At 39.8% G+C, this 14,908-nt stretch overlaps 1 long non-coding RNA gene across 1 annotated transcript in view; it reads right to left on the bottom strand.

Moving 5' to 3' along the window:
• The window catches only part of LOC144456890 (uncharacterized), a 192,437-nt gene that overhangs the window by 128,181 nt on the left and 49,348 nt on the right, over positions 1–14,908 (bottom strand). The gene's annotated exons all lie outside the window — the stretch shown is intronic.

The following is a 14,908-nucleotide window of genomic DNA, read 5'->3' on the forward strand; positions in this document are numbered from 1 at the left end:
AGAATAGAAAGCTTAAACTACTGATTATGAATAACTCATAAAATACTCTCAACCTCTAGGTGACAGATTGATTGCCAAATTAAGGGGACAATCTCCAGCCAGCTGAACCTCCTAATCAATTATCCAATCAGAGTATAACAAACACCAAGTTGGGACACAATTTTTTTTTGTCTAATAACATTTTTTTTGAAAGCAAATAACCAGCAAAAATGTAAAATGGCAGAGAAAGGCACTTAAATGTGCTACTATCAGGAGGCAACAAAACAGAAGAGAGAATGAACGTAACTCTTCATTGTTCCAGCAGTTTCTGACTATCCAAAAATGAGCAGCCCCATGTGCTATGGGGCTTAAAGCTGCCTCTTTCAGCTGCTCCCTTCTCTTTCCAATCCATTTTATCCCTTTCCTAAGACATTTAAAAAACTGTCACTGAAGTAGAAAACTGTCCAGATCCAGATTCCAGGATCCTTTAATCTCTTCTCAGGCTAGAAAAGAAATAAAACTCCCAGGACCTTTATTAATTTAGGCCACCTCAAAAGGCACCCAGCAGCAGAGGCAATAACACCATAAAGGGCAGTCAGCAATTAATCTGTTTTGAGAATCTGTTGTGGGCAAGCTGGCCTGGACATGTGGTTTACTGTAAAGAATTATTGATTTGGCTTCCCTCCTCCCCACATTCCTTCTGGCTGCTTCCAGGGGATGAAGGTCACAGTTCCCCCACAGCATGGGCCCTATGAAGGTGGGACACCTTCCCCCTCCGCTCTTTTGTCCCAACCCCCCAACAAATGAGCTTGGGGTCTCTTTTGTGTCTGTCTATCTCTACTTCAGGTGCTGGTGGTAAACCCACACCAAACCTGAGCCATGATGGCAACCTTGAAGCCAGGACTGCAGGTGGGATGAAGTATGTCCCAAATTCTTGTGGGAACTCCAATAAGTTTGAAAGCTCAGTGTGACCCAAAATGAGAAGCCCATTTTCTTTGCCTGTCTTTGCTCTTTTTTTGCTTATTGGGTTGAAAAAGGCCCTTTTAAAGATAAGCAAGGAGACATATTTGGTAATTTCCATAAAAGACTTATCTTCTGCAAAATTTTACACTGGCTACACTGGTCCCTGATGCCTGAAAGCCAACTATGTTACATTTCACCTCCTCCAGGGTTCTCCAGTACCCTTAAGGAGGTTGGGTGTGCCTCCAAGTGTGTATGTGTATTGGGGAGGCTCACCTACACTCATTTCCACTTAACCACTCTCAGATTAGCTTTTACACGGAAATATTTACTTCAAAGGAATAATTAAACATATGAACTTTCCCACATATGAGAGGAATGATCCTTCCCTCCCTCACACACATCAGTCTTTGGGGAGGAGAAAGGAATTAGGTTCACTACTCAATTCCTTTAGAGCACAGTCCTAGTTCCAAGTTCAAAATCTGTTTTGGGCTTGAGTCCAGGCACCCTGGTTTTTCCAGGTTTCCCTGCCAGGTTGGCTAGATGCAGCAGCCCACCTGGAAGCCTGGCTCCAAGGTCACCACAGTTTGAACTCTCAGTCCAGTGGCAGTCCACTGGCACCTGCAACAGAGGGCAAACAGAACAATAACAAAACAACCAGACTCATTTCTTGGAGGTGGGGTAAGAGAACATGGGGGGAAGGTCTTCTACCTTCTGGTTCAACTTATGACACATGAGTTGTGAGTGAAGTATATAGTCTTCAACCTCTGGATGCAATAGGAAAAACCAGGCAGAAAGATCTCAAGACTATCCCTGTCTGGTCAGACATAGCCCATTCTGTTTGGGTCAATGAAAGGAGATCCCCTCCTAATCATGTGGTAGGAGAAACAGGGTGCCTCTGTTAGATAATCTGGGCATGTTCCAAGCCCCATTAGAGGAATAACTGTGATCTTCATCTGTACATGTGGGATTGCATGATACTGTAATATCAGCTGTTTGGAAACTTATTTTATGATACCGGGGAAGCAAGTGAAAGGACATTGACCAGAGAGAACTGCTCTCAATTTGGGACGACGACTGTGTTCAAAATGTGGCCGTGCCAATTTGCCAGGGACAGCAAATTTCAAATGGCGAAATGTGTAAGGGGGCTTGACCAGATCACCTAACATGGAAGTACCAGGACTCCCAGAATTTCCCTAGCACAAGGATGGGAGATCCCTCCTTTGGCTTCATAACCAGAAAAGGCTGTACCTTTACACTTAGCCAGATTGGGATAATTTCTGTCCTGCTCACTCTTTTCTGCTGCTTCCAGGGGATAAAGATCACAGTTCACCCATAGCATGAGCCCCACAACATCCCCTTCCCTCTTTTATCCAAGAAATGGGTCTAGGGTCTCTGTTGTGTTGTTTGTTCTTCTCAGTTTCAGGTGCCACTGGTGATCTCCCTCTGAACCTAGGAGTTCAAGTCATGGCAACCTTGAAGTCAAAACTGCAGGTGGGATGGCGCAGACAGCCAGCTTAGCAGGAAAGCCTTGAAAAGCCAGGGGGCCAGAATTTGGTCTAGACCTAGAATTTAGGACTATGCTATATAGGAACTGAGCTAAACTGTGAACCTAACCACCTTCCTGCCCTGTGATACTTCCCTCACCTTCCACTGAGGTGATACAAGGTGTGAGGAGGGCTACACCTTGCAATTTTTTGGGGGGGAGGCAGTGGCTGTCCATTTGATGTTAAACCTCTGAAGTACACAGCTTAATCACAGACTTGAAATCAAGACTTTGGATCTAGTTCCAGGTCATTCATTTATTAGTTTGTGTGACTGGCAAGTCATTTACTTCTTAATCTCTCAATCTATAAAAAGGAAAGAGAGAGGACTAGATGGTCTATAATGTCTCTTCCAGCTCTAACATAACATTGCTATATTTATATGCTCTGCTAAAAGGGGATAGACATGATTAGTTGGATACAGTCAAAGCAAGTAAGCTTCTAGGGACCAGATGTTTCCATAATAATAAAGACCGGGCAATATAATTTGGAAGCTAAACAGAGAATGGTTTTTCTCAATCATGGGGCAAGGGCTGGATTTCTTCAGGCCCCAAATTGGGAATTCAAAAGTGGAGACACTTGAACTTTTTATTAGCTAAAACTCAGTAACACTTATCTGTGGGGTGAGAGGGGTGCCCTTCCATCCCAGTTGGGGAAACAGGTTCTAGAAGGAAAAATGCTTAATGCTCTTGCCATAGTGAACCTGTCAGCTAGAAGAAGAGGAAGGGAATAAGCATTTATATGGCACCTACTCTGCTTGGCACTTAGGAGTTGGCAAGAATCCAGTCCAGACAAGATTTTCCTTTGGAAGTTAACAACTAGAACAAATAAGGGAAATTAAAAGTGACGCTTAATTGCCCATGTTTTTATTCCTAGCACCAGCTATCACTTGTTACATTTCCTTTTTCTTTATTTTAATGCACTTACTGGTTACCTCTTGGATGCTTAAAATTTCTGTGTGCTGCTATCAGTCAGGGGGGCAGGGAAAGGGAGGAGGGAAAAAATTCTGGGGCTGTCCCACAGTGTAAGTTGGGTGATGGGAACTCAGGCTAGAGGGGTAATGGCAGTGAGAAACTGGTAGGAGGTTTTAGTGAGAACTATTATAATGGTATGATAATTATAACTAAATGGTAATTATAATTAAAAGCTACCAAAACACAGGGATAGTGGGGTTCAGTGGACCTATGGCATCATAAAGTTGCTGTTCTTGGTACTATAAAGGAAGAAAAGACAAATCTAAACATAGTCATCTACATGATTTTAGCCTAGGAAACTTTATCAGGTAGGTATCAATGTCAGCTCAGGAAAGTTCCTGAGAAGAGCAGAAGTTTTCTTTTCCTGCACTGGCAGAGGTTTAAGGTAAATCAGGTTGTTTGTAAGCATCATCTAATAAGTAGTTTCTGTCACTGCTCAAGACAGTTTTGACCCAAACATGACCCAGGCACCCATAATAGGTGCACAGAAACTCAGGATATTCCTCCCTCCCCCAGCATACCAACCCCCAACCTCCCCAGATCACCTTTTGGCAAACACCTCTTAGAAGCCTCCAGGCTCTGAAGCAGTGACCAGTAAGAGTCCAGCTGTCCTTTCATTTCTATGTCCAGTCACACAGGATTGAATAGGCATGGATGAGTTTCAATCAGCACCACATATCTCACTGTCTTTCACTCCAAACCCACCACTCTTTCACACTTACTTTGGTAGAGGGCACCACCATCCTTCCAGGAACCCAGGTTCACAACCTTGGTGTCATCCTTTACACCTCACTCCATATTACTACTACACTTTAAAGCAATTGGCAAATCTTGTTTCTAATTCTACAATATCTCTCAAATATGTCCTCTTCTCTCCACTCACATAACCAGTACTCTAGGGTAAGCCCTTATCACCTCTCACATGGACTCCTGCAATAGCAGCCTATTTGGTCTTCCTGCCTCAAGTCTCTTCCCTTCAATCTTACACCCAAGCTGCCAAAGTGCTATTTCTAAAGCCTAGGTCAGAGGTAGGGAAACTGTAAAACTTGGACTCAGTCAAAAGGCCACATCCAAGGACCTAGGAAGACCACATGTGGCCTCCAGGCCACAAGTCCTTAGTAGATGATACTTCTACCATACTAACTTAAAAGCAATTTCTTTTTTTTTTCTAGGCAATGGGGTTAAGTGACTTGCCCAGGGTCACACAGCTAGTAAGTGTTATGTGTCTGAGGCCAAATTTGAACTCAGATACTCCTGACTTCAGGGCTGGTGCTCTATCCACTGCGCCACCTAGCTGCCCCAAGCAATTTCTTCCTTCTATAATATCCCATAGTGTTCTAACTGACCTCTTCAATGCAATTCATCATATTCAAACTTGTCTTTTAGCTACATGTGCACTTTTCCTCATCCCCCAACTAGTCCTGAGGCAGGTAATATTTCTTTTTTAAAAAATAGCCCTCAGCATTTTAGCACAGTATCTTCAACACAGAAAGCAAGGGTTTAACATAAATATTTCTTGATTTGACCAGCAAAGCCAGAGAAATATAAATTTTAAACATTATATATTCATGCTGTTTCACCTTGGTAGGGCCCTCACTGTAGCCCCTTTGTTAATATACCAATTCCCCCACAGCAAAGATCTTAAATCTGCTCTCTTCTCAAGCTTCTAAACCCAGGCCTATTTCCTACTGGTGACTGACTTCAGCACCTACTTCACTTACATTTGACTCTACCAGTCCCTTAAACTATCATCCTATGTCTTATTCCAGCAAATTCCTAGAGAAGAAAAAAACTGTTTCTATTCATTATTTTTCCCTTCTTCTACTCCTGTTCACTTCTGCAACATGACTTCTGAGCTTATGACTACTCTCAAATGAAATTACTCCCTCCAAGACTACCAATGATTTCATAAGAATGTAAGACTTAGAGAGGAAGACACCCTAGAAGCCAACTAATCTAACAGATAAGGAATCACAGAGATATGAAGTGATTTATCCAAGGTCATATAACCAGTTGTTGGTAGAGCTGGAATTCAAAGCTAATTCCTGATTCCAAATCCAGAACACTTTCCACTGTGCCTCCACCCAATGTACTGTTTTTACTTCTTATCCTTTATGACCACCCCCTACTTCTGGATCTCCTCTCCTTGAGAGAGAGAGAGAGAGAGAGAGAGAAGAGAGAGAGAGAGAGAGAGAGAGAGAGAGAGAGAGAGAGAGAGAGAGGAGGGAGGGAGGGAGGGAGAGAGAGATTGAGAGACAGAAACACTGCTCCTTCCTTGTGTTCTTCTTGTTTGTCTATAGTGAGATTTTTGGGGGATATTGAAATAATGAAGACACAGGCCTTTGGCTTTCTAGTGCTAAGGTTTTTTAAACAAAGAAATATAATTAGGGCAAAAATACCTGCAGAGAGGTGTTCATGGTAGCATCCCAGCAGGTGCTTGATGTGCAACTTCCCCAATCATGGGTCTTCTGTCCCGTGGAGCACACACATTCATGCTGAGGTCTGATTAGGTCTGGAAAGCCACTAGTCTTCCCACAGGCATCTGTTATTGGTTTATGTTACTTGTCCTTAAGCTAAGCCTGACCAATTATAGTTGCTTTTGAGGCCAGCTGCTTGGTTTTGGACATGTCATTATAGTCCACATCCTGGAAGATTTATATAAGCAAATCAAATACCAAGAAGAGAAGTTTATGTAATGGGGACACCCAGGAAACATCTCTGAAAGGAACCAGGCTTGGGTCTACTGAACTGCTGGACCACTCATCCTCAGGCTCTTTTGATGGATCATCATCCAGGTCCTGCCCCTCTAACAATGGGTTACAATCAAGGTGCTCTCCTGGACCCCCTTCTCTCTCTCTCTCTCTCTCTGTCCCGCCCCCCCCCTTCTCTCCTTCCCTTCCTCTCTCATATCAGCTCTCATGAAGTCAACATTTCCACAAAGATCAATTGGTGGGAATGAGGCTGATGACTCTGTGCAGCTCTGACTCACTTATATCCAATTGACATGCAAGTCAAGACATCATTCTCACAATGTCATTGGTCCTCTTGGAGAATAATGGACAAACAACAACGACAAGACTTCTGCATGAAGTCATTACCCAGAGAGAAGGACTTTCAGAGCAGGAATTTCCCTCCATCGGCACCTAAGTTTCTTAGAGGAGAAACTCCAAGGCAAAATTAGTGATAAAGACCAGAGGAGTCAAACGTACTACCAGACCAGATTAAACTATAATTGGGAAATATTTAGCAAGATAAATAAAAATGCAATAGAAAATAGATCATGTTAATATGTATATTTCTAAGTCAATATACGACCAGAAAGGATCCTTATGTTTGGTTCTGTGGTCCTCATTTCTATTTGATTTTGACACCACTGATGAAGACAAATGATCCTTGAAAAGGTAAAAAAAAAATCAGCTGGCTGGATAAGAACAAGACCGAGAAAGAAGAATATGAACATCAGCAGAAAGAAATGGAGACAGTGTGTGACCCCAACATTACTAAGCTGTACCAGAGTGGAGGGGTCATGACTATAGCACACCAGATACATTCCCAGATGATAGAACAGCTCAACTGAAGGTGCTTCTTCCAGACCCAACACTGAAGAAATGGAATAAATGCACAGGAAGAAAGAGAGACATTCCACACAAGCCTTCAAAAGTTGAACAACTCAAATTTGCAGCCAACACAAGTGGTAGGTTAAAAATAGCATTTGAGTTACTGTGTAAAACTAGGCATTCTGAAGACTTGAAAGTGGGCAGAGAAGAGAAGTGAACAACACTGTAAACACGTAGAAATGCAATTCTAGTTCTGGAGAATAAAATCGACTTGAAATGGACACCATAAAAAAAGAATGAAAGCTCACTGAGGTTAAGGGCTGTCTTACATTTGTATTTGTATCCCCAGAACTTGGCAGAGTTTTTGGCACATAGCAATCACTTAATGAATGCCCTTTCACTCAAATTTATGTCCAAGGATTCCTGATAGAGTTTAGCCCATAAGGAGATTTAAAGTATTATGTTACCTTTTGATTCTTCAACCGTACACTTCTACACAGACATAGTAGGTATACCTGGAAATACTAAGTAAAGTATTTAGGCAACTTGTTAGGTATGAGGAATTCAACATCATAGTACCACCCTGACAATACATCCAGACGAGAATGCATTTTAATTAAGAATAAATATGCATATATATGTATATTTATTCTTTATACACATACACACACACACACACACACACACACACACACACACACACACATATATATATATATATACATATATATATATATATATATGTATACATACATATATATAAAATTTAAACTGATCCAGGTCTTTAATCCCAGAAGAATAGAGATCAGTACTTTTCAAAATGTAGTTTTCCAGGATCGTGAAATGTCCTGGAGTTCTATATAATTCACTTCAAGTCAATAATAAGGATTTAATACGTGCCAGGTGCTGTGCTAGAAATGGAAATAGAAAAACAAAAACAGCTCCTGCCCTTATGGTTCTATGAGAACATGTCAGTGCTAGGAGGGTTATTTGGGTAATTGATCTGTGGGGGAGAAGGCATGAAAATAGGCCTAATTCTATTTTGCTTCAAAATGTCTTTAGTTCCAGGGGCAGCTAGGTGGTGCAGTGGATAGGGCACTGTCCCTGCAGTCAGGAAGATCTGAGTTCAAATCCAGTCTTAGACCAGACATTTGACCCTTAATGGGTGTGTGACCCTGGGCAAGTCACTTAACCTCAAATGCCTCACCCCCCCAAAAAATGTCTTTAGTACCCTTTTAATTAAAAAAAATGTTATATCTTAGATTAACATTTATGGGCTCCATCAATACATTCAGGCAAAATATTGTTATATAACTAAATTAATTGGGAGAATTCTGGAATAGCTGAACTTGAAGACACTCTCTAATTATGCAAATCTATGACTAAAATTCATCATTCTTACCAGGACAACTCTTAGAATATTGTGACTAATCCTAATTTTTCCATGTGGCACTTTTCACAACAACCCATAACTATTAATACTGTTAGCTAGAATCCCTCTGGGGCACCTAGGAGGCACAATGGATAGAGTGAGAGGCCAGGAGTTAGAAGACCCATCTTCTTGAGTTCAAATCCAGCCTCAGACTAGCTAGCTAGGTGACCCTGGGCAAGTCACTTAACCCGCTGTGCCTCATGTGTAAAATTAGCTGAACAAGGAATTGGAAACAAGTCTAGCAACTGTCAGACACAACTCAAAAACAACAACCCAACAAAAATAACAAAGAATCCCTCTACACAGTACTATCTAATTCATCCTCCAACTCTACCTTTTATATTTTCTACCGCGCCCCCCCCCTTACCCGAATGCACTCCTTCCTCACCTCTACCTCTTCAAATCCCTGGTTTCATTTCAGACAGCTCAAACATCACCTTTTCATGAAATCTTTACCAGTTCCCCTCAGACACTAAGGCACACCCCTCCAAAACTATCTTGTCCTCATTTTCTACACACTCATTTGTGTACATGTTTTCAGCTGCATTAAAATAAACCCCCTGAGGGTAGGGACCATTTCACTATTGTCTTTGTACCACCAACACTTAGAACAGTGCTTGACAAATGCTCTGATTGATTGAAAGCTGTGTCAGCAGAATGCAAGCTCTGTCAGGTTCTATGGACTGGAAAGGATTTGAGGATGGTCCCAGGAATTGTGTAAGAGAGTTTTCTTTTTTTCTTTTTCTGGTGAGGTCAATTGTGACTCTTGCCCAGAGTCACACAGCTAGTAAGTGTCAAGTGTCTGAGGCCACATTTGAACTCAGGTCCTCTTGACTCCAGGGCCAGTGCTCTATCCATTGTGCCACCTAGCTGCCCCAAGAGTTTTCTAAGGATAATCTATGTAAGTACAGAAAGACACATCCCCACTCAATAGCCTGACCACCTAGTGATGAAGGTCCTTTTTGGCCATGGCAACCTACGAAATAAAGAAAAATAAGAAATGTACAAAGTAGTGAGAAAAGAGGTAGAGAAAGCTTAGTATCAGAGTTTTTAGACTATCAATATAAAGCTCAATATTTTTATGTAACTTTGCCAGTCTTACTCTAAATGCAACATCTTTATACCATGGCCCAAAAGCAGGCATATAGCTGGAGGAGCTAAATTATATCCAGCTTGATATACTTGCTACAAATTTGGCCAGAAGAAAGGAAGTTGTAAAATTTTAAGGATGGGTCACAGGTACTCTGGGGAGGCAAAAAAAGGAGTTAGTAAAGTAGATTTTATTATACATCCAAAGTCAACTAGAAACATTATTTCATGGGATATTTGATAAATTGATCAATATTATATATCTATTGATCAATAATATATTATAACAATAAGTATTTGTAGAAAGAACACCATGATGATGACTTGCACAGCATTAGCCACTGAGTACAAAGAGGTAAAAAGTTCTCTGAAGAACTTTATGAGACCCTCTAAATCAAATTATCATATACACTGATATTTTGTGATTTCATTGAAGATAGAAATAGTATGAGATAGAAAGATGTAGATAAATATAGATATGAAAGCATGGTACAGGAAAAAGTGAGAAACCCAAGGACATAGAGATTATACAGGAACATCATGCTTCCATATCATTAACACTGATTTTGATAAAATAATTGATAAATACCAGATGTGGCAAGCACCAGATAAATACAACAAATGTAAGTCATAAGTCACAATGTGATTTTAAAAAAAAAAGGAAGAAGAAAGAGTTATTGTGAAAAAAATATATATGGAAGACAATTGAAATAGCCCTGAACTATTTAAACAATTATCTGACCCTAAAATATGGGAAACTGACAACAGAAATGGCATTGACACTAACTACAGTAATTTTACACAGAAGTTTAAAATCTACGCAGATCAATAGCCACAAAGAGGAGACCAAAAGACCCCAGAAAGTGCCTTAGCCTGCTGTCTGATTTGTCACAGGGAGAAAGATGCTGTCAAAGACAACAACAGATTATAATACAAACTCTTTTGTAAAATCTTAGTAGGAGGATAATGAATGATTACAGATAGCATCATTTAAAGCACAGAGAAGAAAATTTACTAAAATATTCAACTAAGCAACACCCTCCCAAGGGTACTTAAGAATAAAAACTGAAGGAAGACTATAGAGTAAAAATGGAAAATATTTGCAAAAATCATTATGAGAAACTGTTTTCTCCATCAAGTTTAGTGTAATCACTACATTTGAATCATACCACTACAATCCTAGATGGGCTTATAGAAGAGGTAGATATGGTACCAAGGAGAACAAAAATAGAAAAAACAATTGGATTGGACAAAATTATTTAAAGGTGATCTGTGGAGGTGACACAATTATGAATGCATTGAGGGAATGATATACAAGACATCTGAAGCTCCATAAAAAGTATTGACCTAATTATTAATATGGAAAAAAGGCAACCAACACATCAATACCTACAGACCTATATGCCTATTTTCTCATGTGTACAAAATCTTTATGAGTCATTTATACACAAATCAAGGGCCTTCTCAGTGAGAGTACTGATAGGAAACAAGGACACTTTCACAAGTTATATTCAACAATGGACCACATGTTTGCCAATGTTGATAATATAAACATCACAGTGTTCATTATTTGTTGACTATGAAAAACTATTTGATTCAATCAAGGGAATTAATGAAATGCAAGGGAAGGTGGCCTAGCTGTACCAGATCTAAAACTGTATTATAAAGCAGCAATCATCAAAACTATTTGATATTGGCTAAGAAATAGAAAGGTACTTCCAGGAGCCAAGGTGGCAGAGTAAGCAGTAAGTCACTCTCTCCCTTATTGACCTTGGAAAGGCCAGAAAATACTGCACCAGGAAAAATCCTGGAACAGTGGAGCCAGCAGAAGGGGGTGGGGCGGGCAGCAATTTTTTAGCTCATTAAGGCTAGAGGTATTAAAGGGAAAAGTCACTCTTGCTGTGGCTGAAGGGAACCAGTACAGGACAGGAGGCATCCTGGAAAGCCAGCAGCAAGCCCCACCTCAGCAAACCAGTGGGAGATCCTGAGCCCCAGGGAGTTGGAGAAGGCAAGCGCTAACACCAGGACCCCTGCATGCCTTGGCACAGCTAGGGGAACTGGCAAACACCAGCTTGGAAAACCATCACTTGCGCAGCAAACCCACCAACAGCTAAGGCTACCCATGCTCTATGCAGCCCTGGCTGAAGAGGTGACCTCCAGTGGCCAGACCACTCCCCCCCACCACGACCACACCCCACCTGGCGAGCTTCAGAAAAACACAGAAAAACCCCACCTGGCCCAGGCACACACTAGCCACCACCAGTTCCAGCTCAGCAGCAAGTAAGTTATAGCTTCTATAGCCTCCAGCTGCTAGAACCTGAGGCCCCAGCACACAAAGCCAGTAACTAGACCCCTAGCCACCAGTACAAGAAGCTTGGGACCCCTGTGCCTCAGAAGCAGAGATCAACTTTAAAGACCAGGAGAAAGGTAAACACCATGAGTAAATGCAACATAAAAAAACAAAGAGTATGAGGACAGGGAAGATCAAAACACAAATTCAGAAGAGTACAGAATTATCAATATACCCATATCTGAAACCTCAAAGGGGAATATGAGCTGCTCTTAAGACCAAAAAGCCTTCTTGGAACAGCTCAACAAGAATTTTTAAAGTCAAATTAGAGAGGTAGAAGAAAAACTGAACAATTCCTTTAAAAATACAATTGACAAAATGGAAAAAAAAAAAGCACATAAAAGAAAACAACTCCTTAAAACGTAGAATTGGCCAAATGGAAAAGGAGGTACAAAACTGAATAAAATAATTTGTTAAATATTAGAATTGGGCAAGGGCTAATGACTCTATGAGATATCAAAAATCAGTCAAACAAAATTAAAAGAATGAAAAAATTGAAGAAAACATAAAATACCTCACTGGAAAAACAACTGACCTGGAAAATAGATCCAGGAGAAATAATTTAAGAATTATTAGTCTACTTGAAAGCCATGACAAGAAAAAGGGCCTGGACAGCATCTTCCAAGAAATTATCAAGGAAAAGTACCCTGAGGTCCTAGAATCAGAGGGTAAAATAGTCATCAAAAGAATCCACTGATCACCTCCTGAAAGAGATCCCAAATTCAAAATGCCAAGGAATATTATAGCCAAATTCCAGAATTATAATGTCAAGGAGAACATACCCTAAGCAGCCAGAAAACAACAATTCAAATATCGGGGAACCACAGGATTATACAGGACCTTGCAGCTTCTACAGTAAACGATCAGAAGGCTTGGAATATGATATTCTGTAAGGCAAAGGAGCTTGGATTACAACCAAGGATAAACTACCCAGTGAAACTGAGCATAATCTTTCAGGGGAGAAGATAGATATTCAATGAAATAGGGGACTTCCAGACCTTCCTGATGAAAAGACCAGACCTCAACAGAAAATTTGATCTTCAAATACAAGACTCAAGAGAGACATAAAAATGTAAACAGGAAAGAAAAAAAACAAACCTTGTTATTCAATAAGTGCAATTTGTTTACATCTCTGCATGGGAAGATGATACTTGTAACTCTTGAGAACTGTATCTTTATTATGACATTTAGAAGGGATATACAGAGGGTATGGGTATAAACTGATTTTGATGTGATGATAAAAAATCTAATTAAGGGGTGAAAAGGGATTGTAATGGGAGAAGTAGACAGGAGGAGACATAAAAAGGTAAATTACATCACATGAAGAGACACAAAAACATATTATGTAGAGGGAAAGAATGAAGGGAGATGAGCTAGTTTGAACCTTACTCTCATTGCATTTGGCTCAAAGAGGAAATAACATACTCAGTTGGGCATAGAAATCTAACTTGCCCCGTAGGCAGTAGGAGGGGAAAGGGAAAAGAAAAGAGTTGGGGTGGTTAGAAGGGAGGGAGGAAGTAGAAAGTGAAAAGGGAAAGAATAGGGAGAGGGCTGACAGAAGAGAGGGAAGATTGAGGGAGGCAGTGGTCAAAAGCAAAACTCTTTTGAGGAGGGAAAGGGAAAAAGGAGAAATAAAAGCATAAATGGGGTGGGGGGAGAATAGGATGAAGAGAAAGAACAAATAGTAATCATGAATGTGAATGGGATGAGCTCTCCCATAAAAAGAAAGCAGATAGCAGAATGGATTATAAACCATAATCCTAAAATATGTTGTTTACAAGAAACATATCTGAAACAGAGAGATACACACAAGGTAAAGGTGAAAGGCTGGGGTAGAATATATTATGCTTCAGCTGAAGTTAAAAAAAAGCAGGGGTAGCAATCCTGATCTCAGACAAAGCAAAAGCAAAAACAAATCTAATTAAAAGAGATAAGGAAGGAAACTCTATCCTGCTAAAAGGCACCACAGACCACAAAGTATTATTATTACTAAACATATATGCATCAAGTGGTATAGCATCCAAATTCTTAGAGGAGAAGTTAAAGGAGTTACAGGAAGAAATAGACAGCAAAACTATATTAGTGGGGAACCTCAACCTCCCCCTTTCTGAACTGGATAAATCTAACCAAAAATAAACAAGAAGGAAGTTAAGGAGATGAATAGAAATTTTAGAAAAGTTAGATATGATAGACCTCTGGAGAAAACTGAATGAGGATAGAAAAGAATATACCTTTTTCTCAGGGGTACATGGCACCTATGCAAAAACTGACCACATACTAGGGCATAAAAACCTGACAATACAATGCAGAAAGGCAGAAATATTAAATGCATCCTTTTCAGATCATGATGCAATAAAAATTATGTGTAATAAAGGGCCATGGAAAGATAGACTAAAAATTAATTGGAAACTAAATAATCTAATTCTAAAGAATGAGTGGGTCAAACAACAAATCATAGAATCAATCAATAACTTCATACAAGAGAATGACAACAATGAGACAACATACCAAACTTATGGAATGCAGCAAAAGTGGTTCTTAGGGGAAGTTTTATATCTCTAAATGTTTACACGAATAAAACAGAGAAAGAGGAGATCAGTTAACTGGGCGTGCAACTAAAAAAACCAGAAAAAGAACAAATTTAAAATCCCCAATTAAATGCCAAATAGAAATGCTGAAAACCAAAGGAGAGATTATAAAATTGAAATTAAGGAAACTATTGAACGAATAAATGAAACTATGAGCTGTTTTATGCAAAAAAACAATAAACACATAAACATTTGGCTAATTTGATTAAAAAAAGAAGAAAATTGAATTACTAGTATCAAAAATGAAAAGAGTGAATTTACCACCAAGGAAGAGGAAATAAAACAATAATTAGGAACTATTTAGCCAACTGTATGCCAATAAATTTGACAATCTTATTAAAAATGGATGAATATTTACAAAAATATAAATTGCCCAGATTAACAGAAGAGGAAACAAAATACTTAAATAACTGCATCTTAGAAAAAGAAATTGAA

Source organism: Phascolarctos cinereus, unplaced genomic scaffold (genome assembly GCF_003287225.1).
Source record: "Phascolarctos cinereus isolate Bilbo 61053 unplaced genomic scaffold, phaCin_HiC Scaffold_4;HRSCAF=312, whole genome shotgun sequence".
Lineage (NCBI taxonomy): Eukaryota > Metazoa > Chordata > Mammalia > Diprotodontia > Phascolarctidae > Phascolarctos > Phascolarctos cinereus.